Source organism: Pseudochaenichthys georgianus, chromosome 5 (genome assembly GCF_902827115.2).
Source record: "Pseudochaenichthys georgianus chromosome 5, fPseGeo1.2, whole genome shotgun sequence".
In the NCBI taxonomy this organism is placed as follows: Eukaryota; Metazoa; Chordata; class Actinopteri; order Perciformes; family Channichthyidae; genus Pseudochaenichthys; species Pseudochaenichthys georgianus.
In genome coordinates, this window is record NC_047507.1 from 12,164,770 (window position 1) to 12,189,220 (window position 24,451).

At 42.2% G+C, this 24,451-nt stretch overlaps 1 protein-coding gene across 2 annotated transcripts in view; it reads right to left on the minus strand.

Moving 5' to 3' along the window:
• The window catches only part of LOC117446307 (plexin-A1-like), a 190,996-nt gene extending 177,897 nt beyond the window's left edge, over positions 1-13,099 (minus strand). For both annotated transcript variants that reach the window (XM_034082457.1, XM_034082456.1), the window contains exon 1: positions 12,996-13,099. The gene's annotated coding sequence lies outside the window, so the exon portion shown is untranslated. The remainder of the gene's footprint in view (positions 1-12,995) is intronic.
• Positions 13,100-24,451: the final 11,352 nt, after the last annotated feature.

A 24,451-nucleotide genomic window follows, 5' to 3' on the forward strand; every position in this document is an offset into this window, starting at 1 on the left:
TGAAATAGTCCCATACTACTGACGACATGTTTGTTTACTGTCCTGGCTTCACAGCCGCACGCCATTTACGTCACAGCCAGGCATGAGAAGGGAGCGCTGGATTTGTGAAAAACTCCCCTCTTCCTAAACCACTAATACCACACTACTGGCAAAACGGGAGGAGCCGAGTGAAAAACAAGCGCCCCTCATCCCAATCCACCCACACTTTATGGGTCTTTTTTTCTTTTTTTTTACCCAAAAAATATATTGTATATTATCGGGGCTATTAATACTGTTATCGGGTTTATCGGGATGACGTCATAATTCCTAATATATAATTATCGGGCCGATAATTATCGTGCACCACTAGTTGTAATGGTGGTTGGATTAGAGTTTGACTCTATTTACCTCTGCACTACGCTGCAGGCTTATTTGTTGGTCACATTTTTGTAAGGTGTCTTGTTGTCATTGATATTCTCAGTTTTATTAGATTAAAAAATATTATAAATAATTTGTGAATAGCCATCAAAATGGTGGTAATTCGATAAATATGGTTTAAAGCAGTTACCCAGAGCAGTTGCAGTGAGTTAGCAGGAAGCATAAGGTAAAATATATGAAACTAGCTGTTTTCTGTTTTATTTCATTTTAGCATGGGGTCAGTTTTTTGTTCCAAGCACTTCAGAGATTGTGATGCATCTACGTAAGCCAACAAGATATCACCAGGTCAAATTCATAATTGCAGAGACCAACAAGACCATAACACGAATTCCTTGAAATCAAGAGACTAAAGAGTAAGGTAGTTTAATTTCCTCCTCTTCCGAGAAACCGAACTTTTCGTCCGATAAAATCGCCGCATCTGTTGGGCTTCTAAATAATAAAAGCTGTAAAGCTGGTGTGGTTGGGGTGGCACAAGCAACAGCAGCTGTTCCAATGCTGCGTTCACTCCTTAATTAAAGTTTGACTCAGTTTCTCTTGCATTTTTGTCATCCTTCTTTCCCCATGCATGCTAATTTTCTCCGCCCTGCCTTACAGACTAGAGCGTCTCTCTGAAACATTATTTATTATTCTTTGGTGCGAGCTGCCTTGTTGCTGTTCTGACTTAGCTAGTGCTGCCAAGTTCCCTCCCTTCACTCCTCTGTTGTCTTCCTTCTTTTCCCCCAGCCTTTTTTCTGGCCGAGGTGCAGGCTCTGGCATCATTTTGTTCAGATTTCTCCTATCCCGCCCTTTCACAAATCTAAAACGCTCTAGGCTTTTATGTTGATGCAGCTACAAGCAGACTGGAAGACGGGCTACTTTTGAAAATGCGTCTGTGCTGTGGCCAACTTTGACTGCAGCAGTGATTGCCGAGGGCAGGATGAGGTGTGTATGTTTCAGATAGATGTAACCTTTCTTGTCCTGATCTAAAATTAATCACTGGTTGTATGCCATTGTTCTAAAGCTACATTCCTTGTTGCCTCAAGTGCCGGTTGGACAAATACTATCTGTCATGTGTCAGAGGAGGCAGGGAGAGAGAGAGGTGGCTGCTTCACCAGGGGCCATGTCACGCTGATCTCAAGAACCAAATTAGCTCACACTTACGAACATCAGAGAGCCAAGCCCCTCCACCAGAACAGTCGCATTCCTGAACATGCAATGGGAATCAAGGGAATCATGGATCTTGGTGAGACAGGGGTGGGAGGACGCTCCGAGGGAAAGAAAGGAAGCAGCTCCTCCCAGCTGCCATTCATCAGCACATCAGACCAGTCACAAGTTACACACCTCATTTCATTTGGAATGCGGTGGCCCGACAAGAGCTGAATGGCATCGCATTCCTTCGATATTGGCTGCTTCGTCACATGCTCGGCTGCCTTAGACACACCAGAAAAGTCTAACAGCTGAGAGAACAGACTCGCTGGGGGAAACTAAAAAACCTGTCAGGAAACGACCAATGAGCAACACTTAGGACGCTCTTCGCTACCTCTCTTCTATGGAGCGTATTTCACTATTTGACAGCTCTGGTAGAGGGAGAATAGGTCAGGGTCAAAGGTCACCAGGCACAACTAGAGCCACCATGAGACAGCAATGTGTAGCTCACACTCACCTAAATGCCCCTCCCCCATCAATGGTTCACCCAAAGCTGGGCGAAAAGCAACACGAGGGCCCTGGCAATAAAAGTTCTAAGGCCTCCTTCCAACTATAAAGCAGGGATCAGTGTAACCTTTGACCTCCCCATAATGCTACCCTCCTTTCAGTTTTGAGGCCTCCTCCTCCTGCTCTTCTTCTATTTCTGGTTACAATTGACACCCCCACCCCCCTTTGGCCGATCCTCCATTGTCTAGCCAGGAGGACTTATTCCCAGAGTGCCCCAGCTCTGCTTGCCTTTACTCTGCAGGGGGATCAGGAGGGAGAGACGACTTAAAAGCACCCCCGGGATGTCGTTGGAGTACGGAGGTAACCCAGGTCTGCTAGAAGAATTAGGCTGAGTAGCCACCAGTGTTATACACAACATGCCGTCGAGTGGTTTTCTCCTTAACAAGCCAAGTAAGGGAGGAAAGGGAGGGAAACAGGTTTTATGGTCCTCGAGCACATGTTTCCACTGAGGGAGTATAGAGGGAAAACAACCGGTCTTTCAGGAGCATCCCGAAACATTTGTCTAATCTTGTTGGATGTTTAGCAATGCCTTGAAGGTAAAGCTTTTAAACATGATTTCAGGCCATTTTGCATTGAAATGTTATCATGAGCCTTCTAATGCTACTAACCTTTGCAACGTTTGTGCATTGCTTTGCATGAGTTTGGGGTAGTATAACTGGGAAACTGTTGCACCTGTCAGTATAGAAAAGACAGTACATGTGTGTATGGTCGACATGCTCTGCAGTGGCACAATGCCAACACACAAAGGAGGCCAGGCTCGGCGGGCTACTCATCACTTCTCCCTCTTAACCCTTTGAGAAGAGCACAAAAGAGGGAGCTGACAAAGAGACAATGGAAAGAAAGGGGAGGTAGTAACGGAAGGTATTCTTTACTGCTTCAGCACTGTTTTAGGGGGAGTTTCAGACTTCAAACTTTAATTTTGCTCCACAATAAGCGTGGGATTTTGGATACCAAAAGTCCTAACAATTTTTCAGGGAAGAACATAACACTGAGATTAAGGGTTTGTTATTTCTGTTCCAGTTATAACTTGTTGGCTGTTATTTTTGTTCACACCAATCAGTTGATCAGGGATACAGTTTCAAACAAAGTAATACTTCTTTTACTCAGAGCTTAGAAAAGTTTTGAGTTGGCCTCAAAACCTGACATGTCCAACTTGGCCCTGCTGTGAAAAAGTGGCTGCTGAGAGTTTTAATGTGGGGAGGTGAGAGACTGGGAAGTGCTCCAAAGTGATTTAGGGCTAATGCTACTCAAAATCTACCCTTCTTCTTGCAGCTGAAGTGGGATCGCATACTGGATTTAAGATGGCTAACTGCCCATTATGTGTGCTGAAAAACCAAAATGTGTTTTTATGTGAAGTAGAGATGTCCCGATCACCTTTTTTTGCTCCCGATCCGATTCCGATCATTTGATTTTGACAATCTGCCGATACCGATTTTTCCCGATCCGATCTTTATGCAATGCATTAAGAAAAAAAAAAGGAAAAAAGCATTCAAGTTGTCCCTTAAGGTTATTCTTTTATTTAAATGACAGTACCCAACTATCCATTCTATCCAACATGGATATAGCTTCTTTTTTTCACAGCAGCATTGGATCAGTTCAGTTGTGCAGCATTGGATCAAAACAAAATAAAGCTTATCAGTGGTCCACCACAAAATAACCATGTAAACAAATTGAGTGCAGATAGTGCAGTAACAAAACAAAAATAACTCTACTGGAAAGCTTGACTAGCTTCACAAGTTCACATTCAGTCACAAATAATAAAATAAAATAAAAAATGTGGCTTAGTGCAGAATTCTAGCCTTAAGACTAACTAGTCTAGTAATAATGCAATGAACAACAGCAGCTTAACATAACATGAATAAACAAAGTATTATATTTCCATCTTACTGGAGTAACACAATTCAATAGTAATCAGCAGCAAACCACTTATTTTTGTTATTCTACACGTATTGTTGTTTTATAGTTATTTGTTAATATAACCCAATTTGTCGGCTCCGATCCCCGATCACGTGATCGGCTCCGATCCCCGATCACGTGATCGGATTGGGACATCTCTAATGTGAAGTGTCTGCCTACGAAGACCTCACCAAACACACACAACAAACTAGCCAGAAACAGCAACCCACATCTCAACAGGCACTCATGGAAAAAAGATTGGTGATAAACAAAATATCTCCATCTGGTAAAAACACATACAGGTGCTGACATCAGAGTGTGTGGTTTATAAGCCATGATGGAGCGTGTGCACACACACAAGCTAGAGTGTGACTGAGGGAGCATAGAGAGAGTGAACCTTGCATGTGGTGTCCAACATGCACACACTTTCCTAAGGTCCACCACCGCCTCGGGGGCGACAACACCATACTGCTGACCTCTCTGGAATAAGTCACCCTTCCTTCCGCCAACATGGGGGTTGTTGTTGGCTACTTCACCACACAGCCATGGTAAAAAAGGGGCCAGACAGGCAGCTAGCCCACAGGCCATGCTTTCCCTGGGCAAGTGGCTCTCTTCAAAGACCCGCCTTCTATTAGTCTTATTTACAGGGCAGGGAAGAATAGACCCCGTAAATTATTTAGGATTCCCCTTGGTAAATAAACCAGAAACCAGGAGGGTGTGTGTGCGTGAGAAAGGGGGAAAAGGGTGGAAGACAGGAATGAAGAAGTGGGAACTACAGACACAAGGAGGACAAAATAAAAAGAAGCAAGCAATTATGAGTTGCTGCACCATTAACATTAATCACGACAATAAATGGCTATGTGCCTGTGTAAACTCTTCCCCGTTTCATCTCCTTCTCAGTGGATAGTGTTGCCTTACATTGAGCACAAGGAGTCCCCCTGCTCGCAAACACATTCACAAAGCATCCAGTAAACCATCGTCCTGCATATGTGCACACCGATACTGCTTATCGCAACACACACACACACACACACACACACACACACACACACACACACACACACACACACACACACACACACACACACACACACACACACACACACACACACACACACACACACACACACACACACACACACACACACACACACACACACACACACACACACACACACACACACACACACACACACACACACACACACACACACACACACACACACACACACACACACACACACACACACACACACACACACACACACACACACACACACACACACACACACACACACACACACACACACAGCGCTGTCTCCCTCTCTCACACAGTGGTTCTCATTAACAAGCCAAACATGCCTGAAGAGGCAGACAGACTCTAGTGAGCACAGTAAACAACCAGTAGGCACCCCCATCTAAACTGAGACTATCTCAGCATCAGCAACACACTTTCTGCCGATGATACCGACAGGCTGGGCCGGATGCAATATACTCAAAGATCTGCTTTTCTTCCGTTCTTTGCTCAGGGGGAACAAACATTGGGTATGAGTGATGGCACTGACAACATCCAAATATTTTTAGGCGCTGCCTTATTCTGACACAGCAGAAAAGCAATACTGGACTGACACCATATGTGACCCGCTCTATCGAAATCAGTCGGAAGTCGCAACGGCTCATTTCATAATAAACGCGGATTTGCGTAAAAAACTATTTTTTCGGGGTTCGGGTGTTTTGTTTGATTTTAAATAAACAAAGTCTTGGCTTTCAGAATATGAAACTTTTATTTCCAAAATCACACGATAAATACATGTTTGAAGCTTGTGAAGGGAAGATGACAGGCATCTCATTCGCAATCTGCTCTTCCACAGCGCCGCCCACCCTCCCTCCGGCTGACATTATGAATGTACGCGTATAGTAATCATAAATAACACGGCAGGGTCCGTTACAGTTTGTTTTCATCTGATTTCAATTAAACAAAGTCTTGGCTTTCAGAATATTAAACTTGTTTCGGCAAATTCAGATGATCAATACAACTTTGAAGCTTGTAACGGCATAATTACAAGCGGAGAACGGAGTAACTTAACGTCACAGCGGGCACAACAACAGCCGGTGTTTCTCGTGAGGGTTTTCCCCGGGAAACAAACACAATACACACAAACGCAAAATTACACAAACACACGCGTATACACACACTCGCGCGCTTCCTCCAGACCAGTAATCCAAACAAAAATATCTTCCCTCTGTAGTATTTTGATAATTTGCTCCGCTAAATAATCAATCAGATCGATGGATTCCAGAGAAGAGAAAACTTTGAAGGCCTTTTTCTCAAAATTATGACTCGGTGACAGCGTAATATTTGGAGTACAAAAACAATCGTGATATCATTAGAAAGCTAGGAATCTCCTCTTTCCAGCAGTGTATACAACTCAAAATGTGTCTTCGGGTCAATGCGACTTTCGATAGAGCAGGTCACATATCATGTACACCCACACTTCAATCAATGCAAACACTATAGACCTACTGTATGCTCATATATTGCACATTACTTTTAGATTTGTATGAAGATTGCTGAAGATGTGCCCAATAGATCCTGAGAGATACCCAGATATTTCTTTAACGAAAATAATGAGTCCTGTCTACAGCACACCATTAAACAGCTGCCCATGGCTTCAAGGTAAATTAAATATGTAAGCAATCTGTGAATCTGCTTCCCCAGCACACAGTTCTTACTTATTAGTTAACAGGGATGTTTAAAGACTGACCTGAGATACACATGCAATAACAATAATACAATACAACAATATTGGAAGACTAACTCTACAGAAAATAATTAAGAACTAGAGACCTTGCAATGAGATCACATCCAATATGATGCAATATTGTTCCAGGGTCATAAAGTTCCTACCTCACTACTTCCAGCACCCTGGAACCACACCCATCTGTACACTCCACCAACACATCTCAGTGTTTTCCATTCATTTGCTTAGACTGTGGCCCAAGACAAATATTTTAAAGAAAGGAATATAAATCACATGGCAAAATATTCCAAACCTCTTCTGTGGTCGTTTCTGCTACAGTAAGTGTCTGCATTTGGCCACACACAAAGTGAAAACAAGCAGCTGGTTAAAAGAACACAAATTACACAGGAATGACCAGATAAACATAAAGTAGCCTACACCATGCCACCCACCCTGCCAGCTGTGCCCCTTAAGCCCCGGACACACCGAGCCGATTTTGTCCGTCGGTGGATGTCAGGCCGACGATGAGCGTCCTGTCGCCCTACTCAGATTGGTGTGTCCCGCACCGTTGTGTCTTTTCGGCCGTGCCGACACCTTTTTGTCCGGGCAATCGGCCAAAGGCTGTCGATCAAATAAATCCCTCTGATTGGCTGTTCAGCTAGCGAATCAGTGCATGAGAAGTGAAACCGAAGTGAGGGACCCAAACAAACTATTAAGAAGGCAAATCTGAGATTTCATTTAACTCCAGCTCTCGACACAGGTTCGGGAAAGCCCCATGAGCTTCTCGCTGTAGAGTGAAAATGGAACGCACCTTGCACGCGCTATTTGTTGTTTGTTTATATCACGCAGTCTGTTCTTCTTCTCTCGGTGTATCACGCAGTCTGCCTTCCGGTTGTTGCCTCTTTTGAATGACAAATACACACTACCGCCGCCTGCTAGTAGGGAGAGTTATTGCTACTCATGCATGCGCAGTTCGTACGTGCTTTGGCCGTCGGCTGAAGTCTTTACGGTGTGTTCCAGTGCGACTGTTGGCCAAGACGCAGGAGACGTGAGGCGACACAACAGTCGGGTCCATCTGTGTGAGTTCTTTGGTGTCAGCTTGGTGTGTCCCTACCTTTAGACTTAATATTAAAGAACACTACCGATGACAAGTATAGTTGTTGTCTTGTGTTACAGGAAGGAACTGTGACTTCCTGATCAATTGCAGGCCTCAGCTTTTCTTCACAGGAGGAAATGCAACAAGAGAAGACACTGCATCGTGGACCTTCAGGCAGAACCATCAGGACGACTGTAACTCAATCTCAGCGGTGACGTGCCAGAGGACTGAGGGTCAAACATAAACCAATGACGATGTTTCTTTGGCTTGGATGAGAGCCCATTCCACAAATTATGAGATTGTCAAATGATTTTACAAGACAATAAATGAAATGCCCTGTTCCTGTCAATAAAACGAAGTGCCCTACTTAAGTCAATCACGGTTTTACATGTCAACCGAACTAATCAACAACTCTTTGAACAAGAAGGAGAACATGTTAATTTGGTTCCCCTACAGGCGGCACAGACTACAGTGGAGTTTATTTTCAATTTGCAGCCAGATTAGCAGGCATGTTTTTGATACTGTCAGAGATTTTTTTTTCTATTCCAAGTCGTCTTGAGTGAGTGGCCTTTTTAGTGCCTGCTTCAAAAAGCATCCCTCCGTACCCGAGCAGCTGTCACTTTCAGCAGGCACTGTGGAGGATGGAAGCGGGGGAGGGGTCCTTTGAAGGAATGGTTAAAAGTGGGCGATAAAAATAAACTGGGAGAGAGGAGAAAATTAATTATACATAACAGACAGTTCACTCGGATGAGCACGGCGGAGACAGAGAAACTGAGGCTGCTTCCTTTAAAGAAAAGAAAGCCATTTTCTGCTCTGCCACCAATGTGGTCATACTTATTTGGCTACATCGTGAAGGGAGGGATGCAACAAGAAGTCGTTGAAAGAAGGTCAAGGCATCAAACAATTAGGACATGGCTTTCATTTCAAATTCTCCACACTAGTGCTCATTTCATGCCTCCGCTCTAATTCAGGCAGTTTTCTGAGTACACCAAAAAGAAAACTGCCAACCCTGAGCACATTCTTAAAAACTGTGATGAAGCTCGCAGATAGCCCAGTCCGCCTTTAAATTCCCGTCTGATTGGCACTGATGAGGGTTTATGCTGCTGGCTCACCTGCAAGCTCACCTCGATATGATTCGCAATGCACCAGCACTTTGCAGTTCAACACCGCCCACCGACTCTCAATCCCAGCGTCTTATTCGGGCCAAATGGAGGTCATTCCTATTTGAGCAGTCAGTCAAGACGGGCCCGCCAGGTATTGGCGAGAGAGTTTATTACATATTAAGGCTTGTCGGCTAGAGAGGTGTTAGCACTATGAGGGGGGTGTGCGTGCGTGCGTGGGTGTGTGTGTGTACGACAGGGCCTTCGGGTAGTGCCCTGCCCTGTTGGTCCCTCTTTAGTGCGTTTTAATATTGCTGCTGCTGTGTGGCTCCTAGCCTCAGGGCGCCAAACAAACCCCAGAAAGACCCAGTAAAAACACTCAGAGAGAGAGAGAGAGGGAGGACAGGACAAGTCTCCGAGAGGGAGGGAGAGGGCACAACACGGAGGATGCGAATAAAGAAAAAGAGGAAGGAAGTCAAAACAGACTGAGTTGAGCAAAAGGCAGAGGAACACGGACGGAATAATACACGCTCAGTCTGAGCAGAGTGCCAGCAACGCGGCTAACCTCTTTAGCAGGAGTGACACAAATGAAAACTTATGTAATAAAAACACGCCATCTCCACCGGCTATGATATGAAAGCAGATATTGCATTACAGCGCTGCTTTGCCAAGGAAGCCCTCGATCACACATGGGGAGAGAACTTTAGACCATGGCATACCCAACACCTCCGAAATAACCCCTGTATCCGTTTGAAAAGAGATCCTTTTTCCGTTGCATTATGCTTCTTCATGCACTGAGACAAGGCGACACTCCCACAGAGATTTACTTTAGAACTTAAAGAAACAGAAAATGGGACTTTAAGACGGCTGGGGATGCTGGACAGAGGGAGAGGATGATGATAATGGAAGAGTCTTACATGTGGATGGTCTCAGGGAGGCGAGAACAAGCATACAAAAAAAAGTGTATGGGGAGAGGAAGGGAGAGTGTTGAGACAGGTCGGAGAAATGAAAGTAAGAAAAAGGCGGAGCGAGAGGTGTGAGGGAGGCTGGAGGTAGAGGGGGAGAGAGGAAAGAAAGCCTGAGTGGCAGCATAAGTCCGGAGGCAGGAAAGCGGCAGAGAGAGATGGCGAGAAGAGGAAATGCCTAAACATAAGGTTGTCACACTGGTTTGAAATGTCGAGCAGTCAGGGAAGCTGGAAAAGGAGCTGGATTTTGCACTGTAGCAACACACACACACACACACACACACACACACACACACACACACACACACACACACAAAGACACAGCATGCGTGAACACAGTCCATATATCGACTCGGGCATGAAAGCAATGCATCACCGTACGGCATACCCTGAAGAATACAGTTATACACTTAAAAGTCTGTTCAGATATATAAACAATTTCAATGACCCAGTGAAGTCGTTTTTCACTCTATCTGAGGAGGTCCCATGTGAGCGTGTTGGAATTTAATTGAAATGTCCTCATTTAGTTCCCTTTTTTCTGAAATCCCTTATTGGACAAAACTTGTAGGGGCCAAGTCGAGATTCAGTTCTCACTTGAGCTCACAGCTCTTCTGTTTTGTCATCCATCTACAATCTAATTAGAGCTGGAATATGCCACTTGCTGAAAAGACCGGAGGAATGCGACGGGGGGCGAGCCACACAAAGGCCGGACCGGTGGGGTGCAAAGTGCACATGTCAGCTCAAATTCCAAAGTTTGGACATCGCAGATTTACCCTTCACAGCAGCAGCCAGAGCGGACAGGGCAGACTTTCAAAATGCATGACACTGCTACTCTATTGTAGGGGCAGATCTGTATCATAATTAGGGAAGATTGAGGCAAATTGCTTGTAATTTTCTGGATGGGTTGCCAGCTTTCATGTGAAATACCATGCAAGGTCAGAGTTTTGCCAAAAATAAATTGTTTAAGGTGGGAGCTTTTGAAAAGCCATAAAGGGATATCTCACAGACTTCCAACTATTTTCCTATTTAAGTCCATTACAATGGTTGTTTGGACATGTCTCAACATGTACAAATATCCTAATGATAGAGTTCACTACTGATTAATCACGTGAAGTTGTTTCTTTTTGAACGAGCAAACAAGAGTACTTTGTCATTTTACACGTATGTAAGCTAAATAAAACCTGATTACATAGTGTTTAGACAAAGAGAGGCATAGCTATGTTTGGTCACTGCTACCACTCCTTCGTGTCAGTCACACACTGGTGAAAAGTAAAGCTTGTATTGAAGTTAGGTGCACCTCCTATGAGTGATTGGTGAGATGTCAGCCTGTCCGTGGTTGAATGATGTGAAACTGTGACTGGGCACCACCTCTTAAACAAACACTCATGTCACACGGTTCAAATCTCGCATCATTTAAATGTGAATGCTGGTCACTGCATTTAACTGTCAATGAGAAGCTGCTGCTTGACTGAGCATGGTGGCTTAAATTGGGTCATGTCACTTATGATAAAGAGTTATCATGTTAGTCACAAAACGCCTGTGTCTTAGGTGGTGTGACACGAGATAACTAAACCAACCAGTACCACTAGGATATTAATTATTATTATGTCTTACTAAAATGCAGAGTAGGACTCTTACTTTAATATTAAATAAACATTGCAGTGTTTTGTGTGTGTTAAAGGCTCTAGTCTGGCCCCACTCCCTTCGATTTCCTCCCAATAAAAAAGGTTACAATTATGTCTAAGCCCTTGCTCATCTAATATGATTCATGAATACATGTTTAGAAAGGGCTGTAAATGAATTCACGTGGCGCGCGGGGTCGGGGTGGGTAGTCTAATTTGGTTAACCAGGATTTGATTAAAAAATAGAAGTGAGGAGAATCCGATAGAGAGCAATGAGAGCATTTTCAATAGCTGACAACCAATGCGCACTCCACACACCCACAGCCAGCCTCACCACTCCATCCCTGCTCAAAGGGGTTATTCAATTGCTGTCGTATAACAAAGCTTACAAATTGCCTCTCATTTCGTTAGCAGATTGACGCTCTTTTCACACAACACCAACACCATTTCTAATTATTTCAAAGCTAATAGGTGAATCGATTTTTTTTTTTCTTCTCTAAACCAAGCACCACGTCCCCCTGGAGAAATCCAACACAACTCCTCCCTTAGGTCTATTTAGGAAAAGCTAGGGCAGGAAACATAAAAATGTGGAGAAAAATCAGTAAACAAGCATGAAAGCAAATGTTTAATCTCACAGCCTCTTGTAGTCTCCCCGGACTATTTATCCAGGCTACAGTAAAGTGTCAGCTGTGTGAATACCTGTAATTATGTATGGTGGTGGAGGCATTCCTCCTCTGAGGCTATGCAACAGCCATACGCACCCTCAGCCAGAAAAGCCCGCTAGCTACTCCGTGTCAACAAACACTCGTCCCGGAGGTTTCTTTTATTACGAGAGTCCACATATTACTGCAGGACGAAGCTTTTCCATAGCAGAAAAGTCTGTTTTTACTGCAGCCAACGCACTCCAAGGAGCCAGAAACTCACCTCACACTGCACCAAACGCGAGGTTACGCGCAAAAAAACACAAACATTTCCTTAGTTTCAAGCGCCAGATGCTTAGGACAAGATAATTCAAAAAATAAAGAACAAATTAATAAAGTTAGAAAGCTTAAACCTCGTTCGGCTCCCAAATATATCCGCAGTTTAACAGTTTGGTGTGGATAAATCCGAATGGTGGTCACACCGGGGCACACATACAGCACACTGCTAAAACAAACACGAGTCTCCACACACCAACACACACACCTAACTAACTGCTTATTACAGATACTCTGAAAATACATATCATGTGTTTTTTCACGCCTAGGTTTGGTACGAGCCTTCAGCTCCTCAAACTCGTGGAGAAACCAGACTCCGTGAAGGGAGAAGCGTAGGGAGAAGTGGGGGAAACAACGACAAACTCACCGCACGGAGCAATGTGGCGAGAGAAAAAAACATGTAACCTAAATATTTCCACCGGCTCCAGCAAATCCTGCTCTTTCCACACTAGAATATAAGACGTGCACCGGAGTTTTCACGGTACTTACAGGTTCAAGTGATCCGAAGGTTAGATATCCTCGCCATGGTTTTAAATTCCAAAACTTGGGGACATTCCTCTCTGGTGTCGGAGGTGCTCTCTCTCCGGCGGCTCCCTGCGTGTGAATGGAGAGCACAGGAGAGGAATGCACTCCGGCTGCGAGAGGAGGAGGGAGGGAGGGAGGCTGCGGTACCGTGCCGAGCCCATAGAGGGCGCCCGGGGCCGAGTCCTGCTATGACGAGGAACGTGCATGACCGTATTTTTGCCATTTTGTCACGTCGTATAAGGGAAATGTCATCTTGATAAAGCTACATCTATGTTTATATACATATATTTAAGTGGGTTTTCAGATGACTAAAATCAGATGTTTGACTAAGATGACATTTTTTTTATTTTATTCTATAAATACTGACAACATTTATCTGTGTTGGAATCCAACAGACACTGGAATGGAATGACTGCCATACATGTAGAGACTGAGATTTAAGACACATTTGAAGTGGTCTCTTAATGTTTTTGCTATACAGTACAGTATATATATTCATATTCTTGGGGAAAGTGAGAAATGGCATTTTGATCTCCCTGTTTGTATCAGACACACAGAGACATTAATTTAACACCATACCATATAACCTTTATTTTACTTATTAATGAATATTATAATGTGTTGTGTTTAATTATTAATTGACTTTATATGTATGTCATGGTTTCATGTATTGCTATGATTTACAGTGTTTTGTTAAAAAAATAAGCACTTGTTGTCCTTTGACTGTGCATATTGCACTGATACTACAATTATCTTTGATATATCTAAGTTTAACAAGACTTAAAAAGTTAGAGTAATACTACAAATAAAAAGGAAATATATTTGTTATAATGTATACAAAAATGTGTTTTTCTTAGTGCCACTTTTTGACACAGATCACATGACACTATTGAAAAGACCTTATCGGAGTCTCACATTCACTGTGAAAACAATCCCTGAAGTGATCATTTCACTTAACACAAATGTCTGTCATCATAATGTCTAACGCTGTGCGATAAAAGTACAGTGAGTTCTCTTTCAAATACAGTATAGAGTTACCACTCAACTCTAGCTTGGGGCCAATTTCAAAAGTCAAAAAAACAGAACCAGACACAAAGTTAAAGCCCATTACCAATCCTTTAACTTGTTTAATCATTAAAGTGTTCAAAACAGCAGTATATTACCTGTCATCATCATCATCACAATAGAATTAAAGCCTTTCAGAGTGAACGTTTGTTTAAAAAACAAGGTCAAGTAAGAAATGGACAACAGCAAGGCAAAGTATTGAGAGTGGCGTATGGGGGGGGGGGGGGGGGGGGGGGAGAGAGAGGATAGAAACAATTATTTGCAGGACAACTCTGTGATGTTATTAGCAAGTAAAGTCCTGAGCGAGACAAGTGTGGTGGTGCAGATTAAAGGATGCATGCAGGTTACATTTAGAGCAGAAAAACATCCAAGATACATTTACAGTGGATGGTGTTTAAAATAGAAAATGCCCTGGGATATGATGGCAGACAGATTTGGTTGTGAGTTCCCCAAAACAAGGCGGGCTCCTAATTAAATGAGGAGGCCCCGGGCCTGGCTGTCGCGTCCCATCAGCTGACACATTCACACCGACTCAACTTACACTGAGTGACACTTGGATGACAGATTTTGGAAACAAGCCGCGCCTGTAAGGCTCTGCAGCCAACTTTTTTAATTCTTACTCTTTTGTTATGATAAGTAATGTCGAGACAGTCAAAGTGACTTTGAAAGCTGAATTTCAATATTTATCACGCAGTCGTCAACTATCAGGAGCTTACACAGAGTGTGTTTTGGGCACTGGTCCATGATTTCTCTGCAGCGAGGACGCTTTTGGGGTAACTAAGTTATTCAAACAGGCAGCTCAGGTTACCAATTGCACTCAGGAGAGCAGAGAGCAAGATCTGGCACTAACCACACCACCTGGTCCCGTGCTGAGTATGTGTGAGAGGTAGGGGGAATGTGTACTTTTGATGGAAAAAGATAAAGACATTTGTGTGTGAATAAAAGAGCAGCTGAATTTCAGCACTTGCCAGGAAATTTCCCCCAAGTCTATCACACCACCCAGCTTTCAATGCTTTTCAAAAGCCCACTGTTTGCCATTAGAAATGGTTGGTTTGGCCGTAGTAATACTAAGAGATTAGCCTCACTTACCATGTGAAAGGCCTCTGGACAAAGCCATTCCCTATCTTACACTTAAACACTAACACATTGATTAGCTCTGAGTTAGTGCAGTTCACGTCCACACAGTTTCATTTCGGGCCTACTGTAAGTTCTCATGGGAATATTTTCATGAAGTAGAAAACACATTAGAACAAACACAAAGTTAGCTTTGTGCAAACCAGCATCAAAAGACTGTGCTTTCTTATTTCTTTGAGCACAGTTGTACGCTGTATTATCATCATACAGTCAAAAATAAAGATATAATACCTTGAAGATGTTTAAATAAAACTCTCCCTTTGTGTACAAACAGAGTACAACCATACAGTGCTCAGTGATGTGTTTTTCTTAAAGAGGCAGATACATCTTGGCTGATTTGACTAGACAGTGCACAGGCCGAGCTGTTTGGGCTGAAAGCACAGAGAATATTAAATAAATGTACGCATGGCTGTTTGGTGGTTTGCTGCTGTTTTGCACTTTGCTTTTTTACTCATCCACTATTAATGGGACTGTGTTTGGTAAGGAGAACACACATTTTAAGTGAGCAGAGAGATTCAATAACTGACTGATCACAGAGAAAAATAGTCCCAGTTGTCCTTGAAAAAAACAGAATATAGTAACCTGCACATTTAAATAATACTGAGCAACTAAACTCATACAAGTAAGGCTGTGTGCATTACTTATGTGCAGTAAAAAAAAGCAACACAGATTCTGCATCTTTAATAAACACATTGTTATGATCACAGTCTCATGCACTCACTATATTGTGTCTCTAGACATGATCTGATAACGTATAAATGATAACGGACTTTAAAAACAACAAAACCCTCAAAAGCTGAAAGACGATCAGTGTTTGTTCTTCGCCAGTTGTCAATAGCATCCATTTCACTGCCCATGTAACCCTATCCTTCTTACTTAAAAGCAAACATAAACATCTGATCCATGCCAATTAGGTGAATCTGATTTAGAGCCAACGGGTGAAGTGCAGGTTTGGAGGCCTTGTAACCTGAGGTGGCAGAGCTCCGGCTAAACAGGTAATGAGCCATTAATTGGCTGACAACAAGATGGCTAAACCTGTCTGATCTGTTTGTACAGTCGCGTCTATCCCATTTCAGCTGTAAGGATCCTCCTTTATGGAACCATGCCACCTGGCCGGGTAGGGACACATAGAAACGTATTGAAGCTCAACAGGTGAAAAGAAAACACTTGTCTGTCTCTTCTGTAAAAGTACCATCATGATTTTTATTTTTATTGATTCCTGTGACAAGATGATTACCAGCATTTATTTGGTGTTTTCTTTCATCGTACAGAGGCTGACTTAACAAAATGTTATAACAAAGAACAAATGTCCTCCTGGTTTGAAAAAGTCCCCCGGCCACACATTCACCAGGTCTGTTGCTTTTAGTAAATAGTATATAATAATATGCACCAGAGTTACTCCGCTTTATTCCACTAATATATTACATGTGAGGATGACTCTGTTCCTTTCTTTTCAGTTTTGTCCATAGCACATAATGACAAAAAAGCAATTCACATAACAATAATAAGGATGACAGAAAATAATAATAGTAAAATGAAAAGCAATACACATTATGATACACTTTTCATCATGAGGTTTTATATTTACATGTATGTGGTTAAATGAATGATTCTAAGCTTTATGTCATACAGCAGTGGAAAACAACTTATTGCACCAAATGTATTATTGAATCATTATATTTAGATGTATACAATTTAAATGTATATTTGTTATATTAAACGTATGATTTCTGAGAATGTGTGTACATACAATACATTTGCACGATCATACAGATTCATTTTGAAGAGAAATCGCTATAAATATCATTAGTACATGTTTTAAATTAGCGTTTGCATCTGTAAATATAAAATGCATGTGGTGTATTCAAAAGCTTTCATGCACTGCCTCTGCTAATGGACACATATCTATGGTATGGAATTAGTTGGCAGGAAAAACATATATATGCTTCATGTGCAACCTGTTGAGGATTATTAATGGTAAAATATGACAACACGTTCGACTCAAGCGAATCACAGATTTATATCGAGACACATGGGCTCATTAGAAAGCTCAGATCAAACAGTAACATGAGGAGTTATCAAGAAAGCAACCTGGAGTTGGCGTAGGTGAAAGTGTTTATGCATTTCAACATCATGCATATGCTACATGTTTGAAATAATAATGTCTTAAGTAAGGTAATATGAGTTGAGCATATTTCCACCTTAATTATTCATTCAGAGTGCATTACAGTTGTGAGGAAACCTTAAGAGACTCTCGAGAGTTGTTCTTTAAATTGCTGCAACCTTATAGGCAGGCTCATTGGCCATGATTTAATGTGCATCTTTTCATAGACCTCAATTATCAATTAACTGTAAGTGTACACCACTGGGAATATACTCCGTCGTGTCCACCACATTAACATCCATTAGAAGGGAATCACCTGTCTGCGCTGCAGCTCCTCAGCTGCCCAATGTGTTCCTCTGGGCTGCAATCTGTCATGCTGCAGAGGAGAAGGCCGGTAAGATAATAATTCGGAAATGGCTTGTGAATCATTTTAAGGTGGTCACAAATCTCAAATGTAACAGTTTGGATCACACAGAACGATTTCTAAGCCTGAAGACTGATTCCTCTAATTCTGGATGTAGCATCAAGGAGATTTGTGACCTCATTATTGAGTTTTAAGAACATATTCTCGAGGTCTTAATTCAAGAGCTATAATATGAAACACAATGGGTTGTATAATGCAGCTTGAAATAGACATTTACCATAGCTTAAAGCTTTTCTGAGCCAATTAGCAGCAGGAGTTTAATGATGTATATATTCGCTGCAAAAGGCAATAATGACCTTGATATTACATGAATGGAGTTACATTGTTAGAAGCAAGTCGTGCTTCAAATGTAACACGGTTTCTTGGTGCTGTGTGTGAGACGTGCTCACATAGGTTACTTTATGCAGAGCTAGTTATCAGCTCGACCTTTCCTTCTATTGACCACTGACTATTTTGAGAGGCTTGAAAGAAGACACCTAGATATGTGGTGCAGTATTTTTTGAAGTGCCAAATCATAATTAAAATCTAAGTGAGGGGGGAGAAAAATTAATTCGTTACAAACAGCCTCTTTGTGTGATCTCGCAGCAGCCATCTAAATGTGTCTAAATGTGTCCTTTCTGTGCCGGGTTCTGATTTGCACGCCCTGGAGTGCAAATGCTAGGGAGTTAGCAGCTTTTATATTAACCGCCATGCATTTAATTATGATCACAATTACACGAACTTGTCATGACTTTCTCTCGATATTGGCTTTTCCCCCTCCTTCAGGAGCATGGGATTTGAGAGAAGATTAGGTGGGAAGGGAGAAGAAGAGTGAAGGCAGGGGAGCTTTGATGTTTTTTGATGTACAACTCATAGATGCTTTTGTTATCGCCCTTTTAGAGTTTACCTCACTTCATATGTTTCTGCTGTGAAAAAATAGTATAGCAGCCTATGGTTTAAAAATGATCGCAAAGCTAGTCCCGTTCAAGATCCATGTGCAAAACATTGAATAAGAAGTAAATCTTTTAGGTTGTTAATGCAATGACTCAACAAGCTGTGGATGGACCACATTTAATCTTGCCCTTTATGACCAAATATTAACAGTTGACATTCCCATCAGTCTCATCTGTACTTTGTGTATAACCCGAGCATGCTAGCATACTAAATGAAACTGTAAACAAGGTCAAATGTATGCATTGATGTTAGCATTTAGTTCAAAGCCCCACATAAGTACAGCTTAGCAAGGCTGTGGATTCTTCTCTGTGGTTCACATTTGTTTAAAAACGGTATCCTGTTATTATAAGGCTTCAAATGTTTCTCAGATGTTTTTGAAAAGTATAGTAGGTTATAAAGTAGACCATGATTTGCTCTACATCATACCATTCTGTTTGGTTTCAGACATCTAAAAAGAGTTTCATCATCAGGCCAGCCTTTTTATATTAGGATGAATGAGACACTCCTGCTCTCGGAGACTTGATACATTTTGGACCTTTGCCTTGGTACTGGAGACAGCGTGTCAAAGAAAATCTTCTTCTAAAGACTGACTACTTGGTGTAACTCCTTTAAAACCGGGGGCTTATGCCACATTTTTGCCCATGCCAGGTTTTAGGTCTCGGTGACAGTAACAGTTTTAGTCATATCTTGGCATGCTTGGCAGGAGGTTTGGGGTTTGGCTGGTGTTATATTAACAGGATATGTCGTCTCAGCTGGGCCCAAATCTGAAATCAGATCTCACACACCTCTCCGCCTAACGCTGATGAATCGGGCTGCCTTCTTAAGGCTTAGAACGTGCGAAAAAACTCTAAAACCCAGGACACACAGTTCAATGTCGCACCTGTGCCTAATGATTAATTTTTTCTGTTGAGTACCTACTGAAAAACAAAAACAGTTACGGTTGTCACGATGCTCTTCCCTGCAAATTACCTGGAGTTTCATCATCTCCCGGCAGCTGAAGCTGTGTGCCACGCTGCACACTGTTGCTGCGTCTCTTAGCTCTCTCCAGTACTGTAAAGCACAGTTCCATCTTGCCCTTGACAGAGGAGCTTGTCACCCTCACAGTAATTATACCAGAGCTGACGTCTCCTCTTCCCATTGAATTATTGAGAAGGTGGAGAGGACACAGGATCCCACGTAGAGAGAAACAGCAGTGTGCTCATCACAGTGGCCCCAGGGTAAAAAGAAATCCACAGTGGAAGCTGCAGATGAAACTCTTGTCTTGAAGTCAGCTTAGGTCACCTGAAAAATGTTTGTATTGATGTTCTGAATTACAGCTATTACTACTTCAAAAGAATAACAGTAATTTGAACAGCAATTTTCAATCATCAACAAAGCTTTTGTATGCATGCGAGTGTTTTAGGATAGATTGGCAGCTTATGTGTTTCACACCCCCTTTGGCAACTTTGAACTACCGAGGCATTAGTGATTTGTAAGCTGTGGTGCCAATAGAAATACTGGACTCATTGCAAACAGCTCAACAACATCCGTCACACAATAAATATGAGCCATGGTGAAATATGATCCTTTCCTATCAGGAGCAACACTACAAATGTCAGTGCAGCAGACCTCAGCAGTCAAAGTGCACCCAAGCCATATCATTACAGGAAGTCCTGCCACGCTTCTCAAAACGCTGCCTATGCTGGGCAGAGTCCGCAGCTCATGGTATGTAAGTTTCACATACATTTAATGAAATATGCAGTAGCCAACCTCAGCGGCCACAGACTGCCCATGTGACAGCACACTCTGTTCCACCTGTCAGAGGAGGTATGTGTCATCATCTAAATGGGACGTATGTGTACGATCAGTATGTCCATTCAAAGCTAGCATCTCATAGTAACTATGAAGTTTGGCTCTCGATACATGAATTCGTTTTTTTTCTAGTTCCACATTGAACAGCCCAAGGTTGTAGAAATAATGTCAAATATACTCCCTTTCTGTGGAGTATTCCCCTCAGGTTTGGTGGCTTGTATTTTACCATCCAGAAGTTTAAAAGAATAATAAACATGCAGTGAATGCTTGCCAATAAAACATATTATACAAGTGAATGTGCCCTGAGAAATGTGTTACAATAGCAACACAAGAAAAAACCTCACCTTGTTCTTGTTTCTACTTACCTCTAAACTTTTTTTGTTGCCATGGCACCATGGGGGTTGTAGATCATCACAAATGTGCTTTATTTCGCCTCCTCTCTGCGTGTGGGTTATATCCGCACAATGTTTTGCTTATAAAGATGCAGACTCAAGGGAAAATGATAGCAGTGGTGGTGACACAATTCGAAATGGAAGACTCATGAGATGAACTTGCGTCTGACAAGTTCTTCTCTGTGGCTTCAGAGAAGTGACATTTCAAACTAATGAATATAAAACACAATGAGCGTTTTTTGTTGTATTCTAAACAATACCACATGAACAGAAATGACTGAACAATTAAATTATTCAAGCATTTGTCACGCTCGGCTGCTGCAGCTTTAAATGGCACATCATATGGAAACATTTTATGGTTGGGAGTCTCTTGTTTTCTTCCTTTGAAGGGGGTCACACAATGGCACACTTTCTTATGTAATCTACACAGGGGAGCTTACATCATCTATCTGATGGTGAGACCTTGAGGTTTCTGTGGGATTGCGCGTGAGGCTTGATGTCATTTGTTTACCTGTAAATCTTTATGTATTTCTGTGAGCACACAAACACCCTAAATTCCCTTTTTTAACTCCAAGCTGTCTTCCATGCAGGAACCTATTACAGAAAGAACAAGGTGACATGTCGGAGTAGCACAGGATGGCTGGCCTCAGTTCAGTGCCTCCGTCTCCACCCCTGACGGAGCAGTGAATGGCCCTCACTCACAGCTGTCCTGGGCTCAGTCAGCCAAGCACAGCTCCAAGCCGGGAAACAGCAAGATATGCTAGGATGCTAAGATGCGCCTGGCAGTGCAATTTTCCTCTTGGAGGAGATAGAGGCATAGGGAGTTATTTAAATGCTAAACAATGCAACCTGTCGCTGTAACCCCAGACAGCTTTCTGATGACTTCCTGGTTGGTTTAGCTCATACAGGATGTGATGCGTGAGTCCATACGAGGAGAAATCCTCTGAGGTTGCTGGGCTGATGGTCATTTCATTGACTTTCTGCATGTAACCAAACCATACATCTACTCTAGCTGAACAGTTACAAATCCATGTTAATATTAGACGTATGCTCACAAAGCTAGCCTGAATCATTGGATATTGTCTTGATATTAAGTATATCAACTATTTAAATAAACAACATCCAATAGATTGCTCATAAAATCTTCCATAGGTTCAGCAAAACTGCTCAGATCTTTAATGATAACATCAGATATTACAATCTTTATGCAGTTTTCAACAATTAAAGCGACAAGCAACCTACACCTAATGTTTAACTTGAACAGCATGATCAAAGTTGATCCTCATTAGAAGTAACAGCCTCCCTGCAATACAACACGGAGCACAATTAAAGCTGTCACTGCACAACTTCATCAAATATGACAAACAGCTCGGTGCCATATGGAGGATAAAAGAAAGGTGCAAGTTGTATAAGTAGAAGATCTAATCAAGGTTCAGACGCATTAATAACCCACTGGACCATGGGCGGGTGATGGGAGCTTCTGTTATTCTCTTTCATTTGAGTTTTAAAGCTTCCCTCACATCCTAATAACTGTTAGTGTTATGCTTTGTAAGAAAATGTGGGGATTCAACATATTCTGTGATATTACACAGAAATACATGTTACCATTGAAATATGACTTTAGTGTCTGACATTCAATCTGGTTAACAAGCCATTCCAGTTTAAGGTCAGCAAAAGAGGAACTGGATTCAGAAAAAAACAGCAAAGCAATCATAGACAATGTGTCACCATCATTAAAAGGTTTATTATTCATTAAGTGAGATGCCTTTACCAAAATAATGTGCACCAGTGGAACATCTCCCAACTGTGCAGCATCAAGAATACAAGCACGTGTGTATGTATGTATGTGAGATTTTAGATTTTCTTTACAGCATGTAAGAAAATAAAAGACATTATTCTGTCATTCATTTTCTTCAGTGGGTGTTTTGTGACAGCCGACAGAGGGGGAATGAAAAGCAGTGGGTGTGTTGAAAGGTGTACATACAAAGCAATAGAGCTTTCTCTAACTGCATTTATCCGCCGCGTGAAACAGAAATGATGGCAAAATTGCTTTTCGATTCATTTCTCTAAACTGAGTGCAATTGCAATGAGCGTGACAAGCTGCAAATTGTGCAATCCAAAATGTTATTAAGAAATGCAGACAGGTAATCAAGACAAAGGAACTATGCTGAGCTCTATTGTTGAATGTTTCCATCTCATACCTCCCATTGTTCTAGCACACACACACACTTTCGAATGCACGCACAGAAATCTCCTGTGCCACTGATGTACTTATCTAATGACCTTGTACGCGTAGTAAAGATATCCCCGTTTGACACAGCTAATTGGTCGACGTGTCCGAGGATGTTTAGCGGCTTAGGAAATCACATCTGCCCATTGATTTCTCCCCTCTACGCCCCCTCCATCAGACATTGTGTTGCTTAATCCAGTCTACAACTCCATTGTTGTGAATCCTCAATGGATTCTCAGGCAGAGGAGGAGGCGAGGAAGAAAGGGAGAGGGAGGAAGATCGAAAGAGAGGAGAAAGAACAAGCGATTAAGAGGCACTTGGGATGTGGAAGGTAAATTAGAGACTGCGGGTTTGTGTGTGTGAGAACGAGAATCAAACCGCAGCGGAGATGCAATCAGACGGATGCAGAAGAGAGGGCTGAACGGAGAAAAAACGTTCACTTCTCCTCCTTTGTGCTGAAGCAAACTTAATGGCAGGAGGTTGGCATGCGACAGTATGCGTTCACATGCCACTGTGTCATGATTGCTACTTGTGTAGATGCTGAGCTTCTGTGCCAGCTGAAGCGTGCTAGCTTGCGCTGTAGCATCTGCTCTCAGCTGTAAGCTTGTCTGCCCTCTGGTTAATCAGGAGAGTTATCTGTCTTCCTGTCTCTGCACCCACTTCTGATCTTTTATAAACTCATGTTCAGGTTGATGGCATGCACACATACACACTTACAGACACTTGAAGTGCTTAGCGTGTCTTTGCCGTGTTCGAAATCAGGGAAATCTTTGGAAATAATTAGATTGTGGTACATCGGTAATGATTTTTGTGCCAGTGAATGTCTTTTTTTAAAGCGTCAGATGCATGATGAACTGATTATGTTAGTGTTATGGCAACATTCTAATAATAAGTCTAATAATCAAACAATAGAAGTCTGTTCATCTAAATCACTAATAACAAATGATGATTTTGGCATAGTGCTACTTGATTAGTAGGAATTGCTTATTATTCTGAAGATTAACCAAAAAAAGGTTTATGGAAATACAAACTTCTTGACTTTTATGCTTTTGAGTATAACAACATGTGACACCATTCGTACACCAACTTGGGTAAAAGACAGCAACACTTTTTCAAAGGGGCAATCGTTATGAATTAAGTTTTTGCAACGCCCTATTTACTAGTGGTAACAGCAAATGTGGATTAAATTAAAAAAGGTCCCAATTTATGCGGGCAGCAGAACAAACCAATGTCGTTTTAATGAAGAAGTCAGGCAATAATTGTCCTTTTCCATCACTCTGTGAGCGAACGTGATCTGATGTTATGCTTCACACAGCGTGAGTCTGCGAACAGCGAGCGTATTTGGGT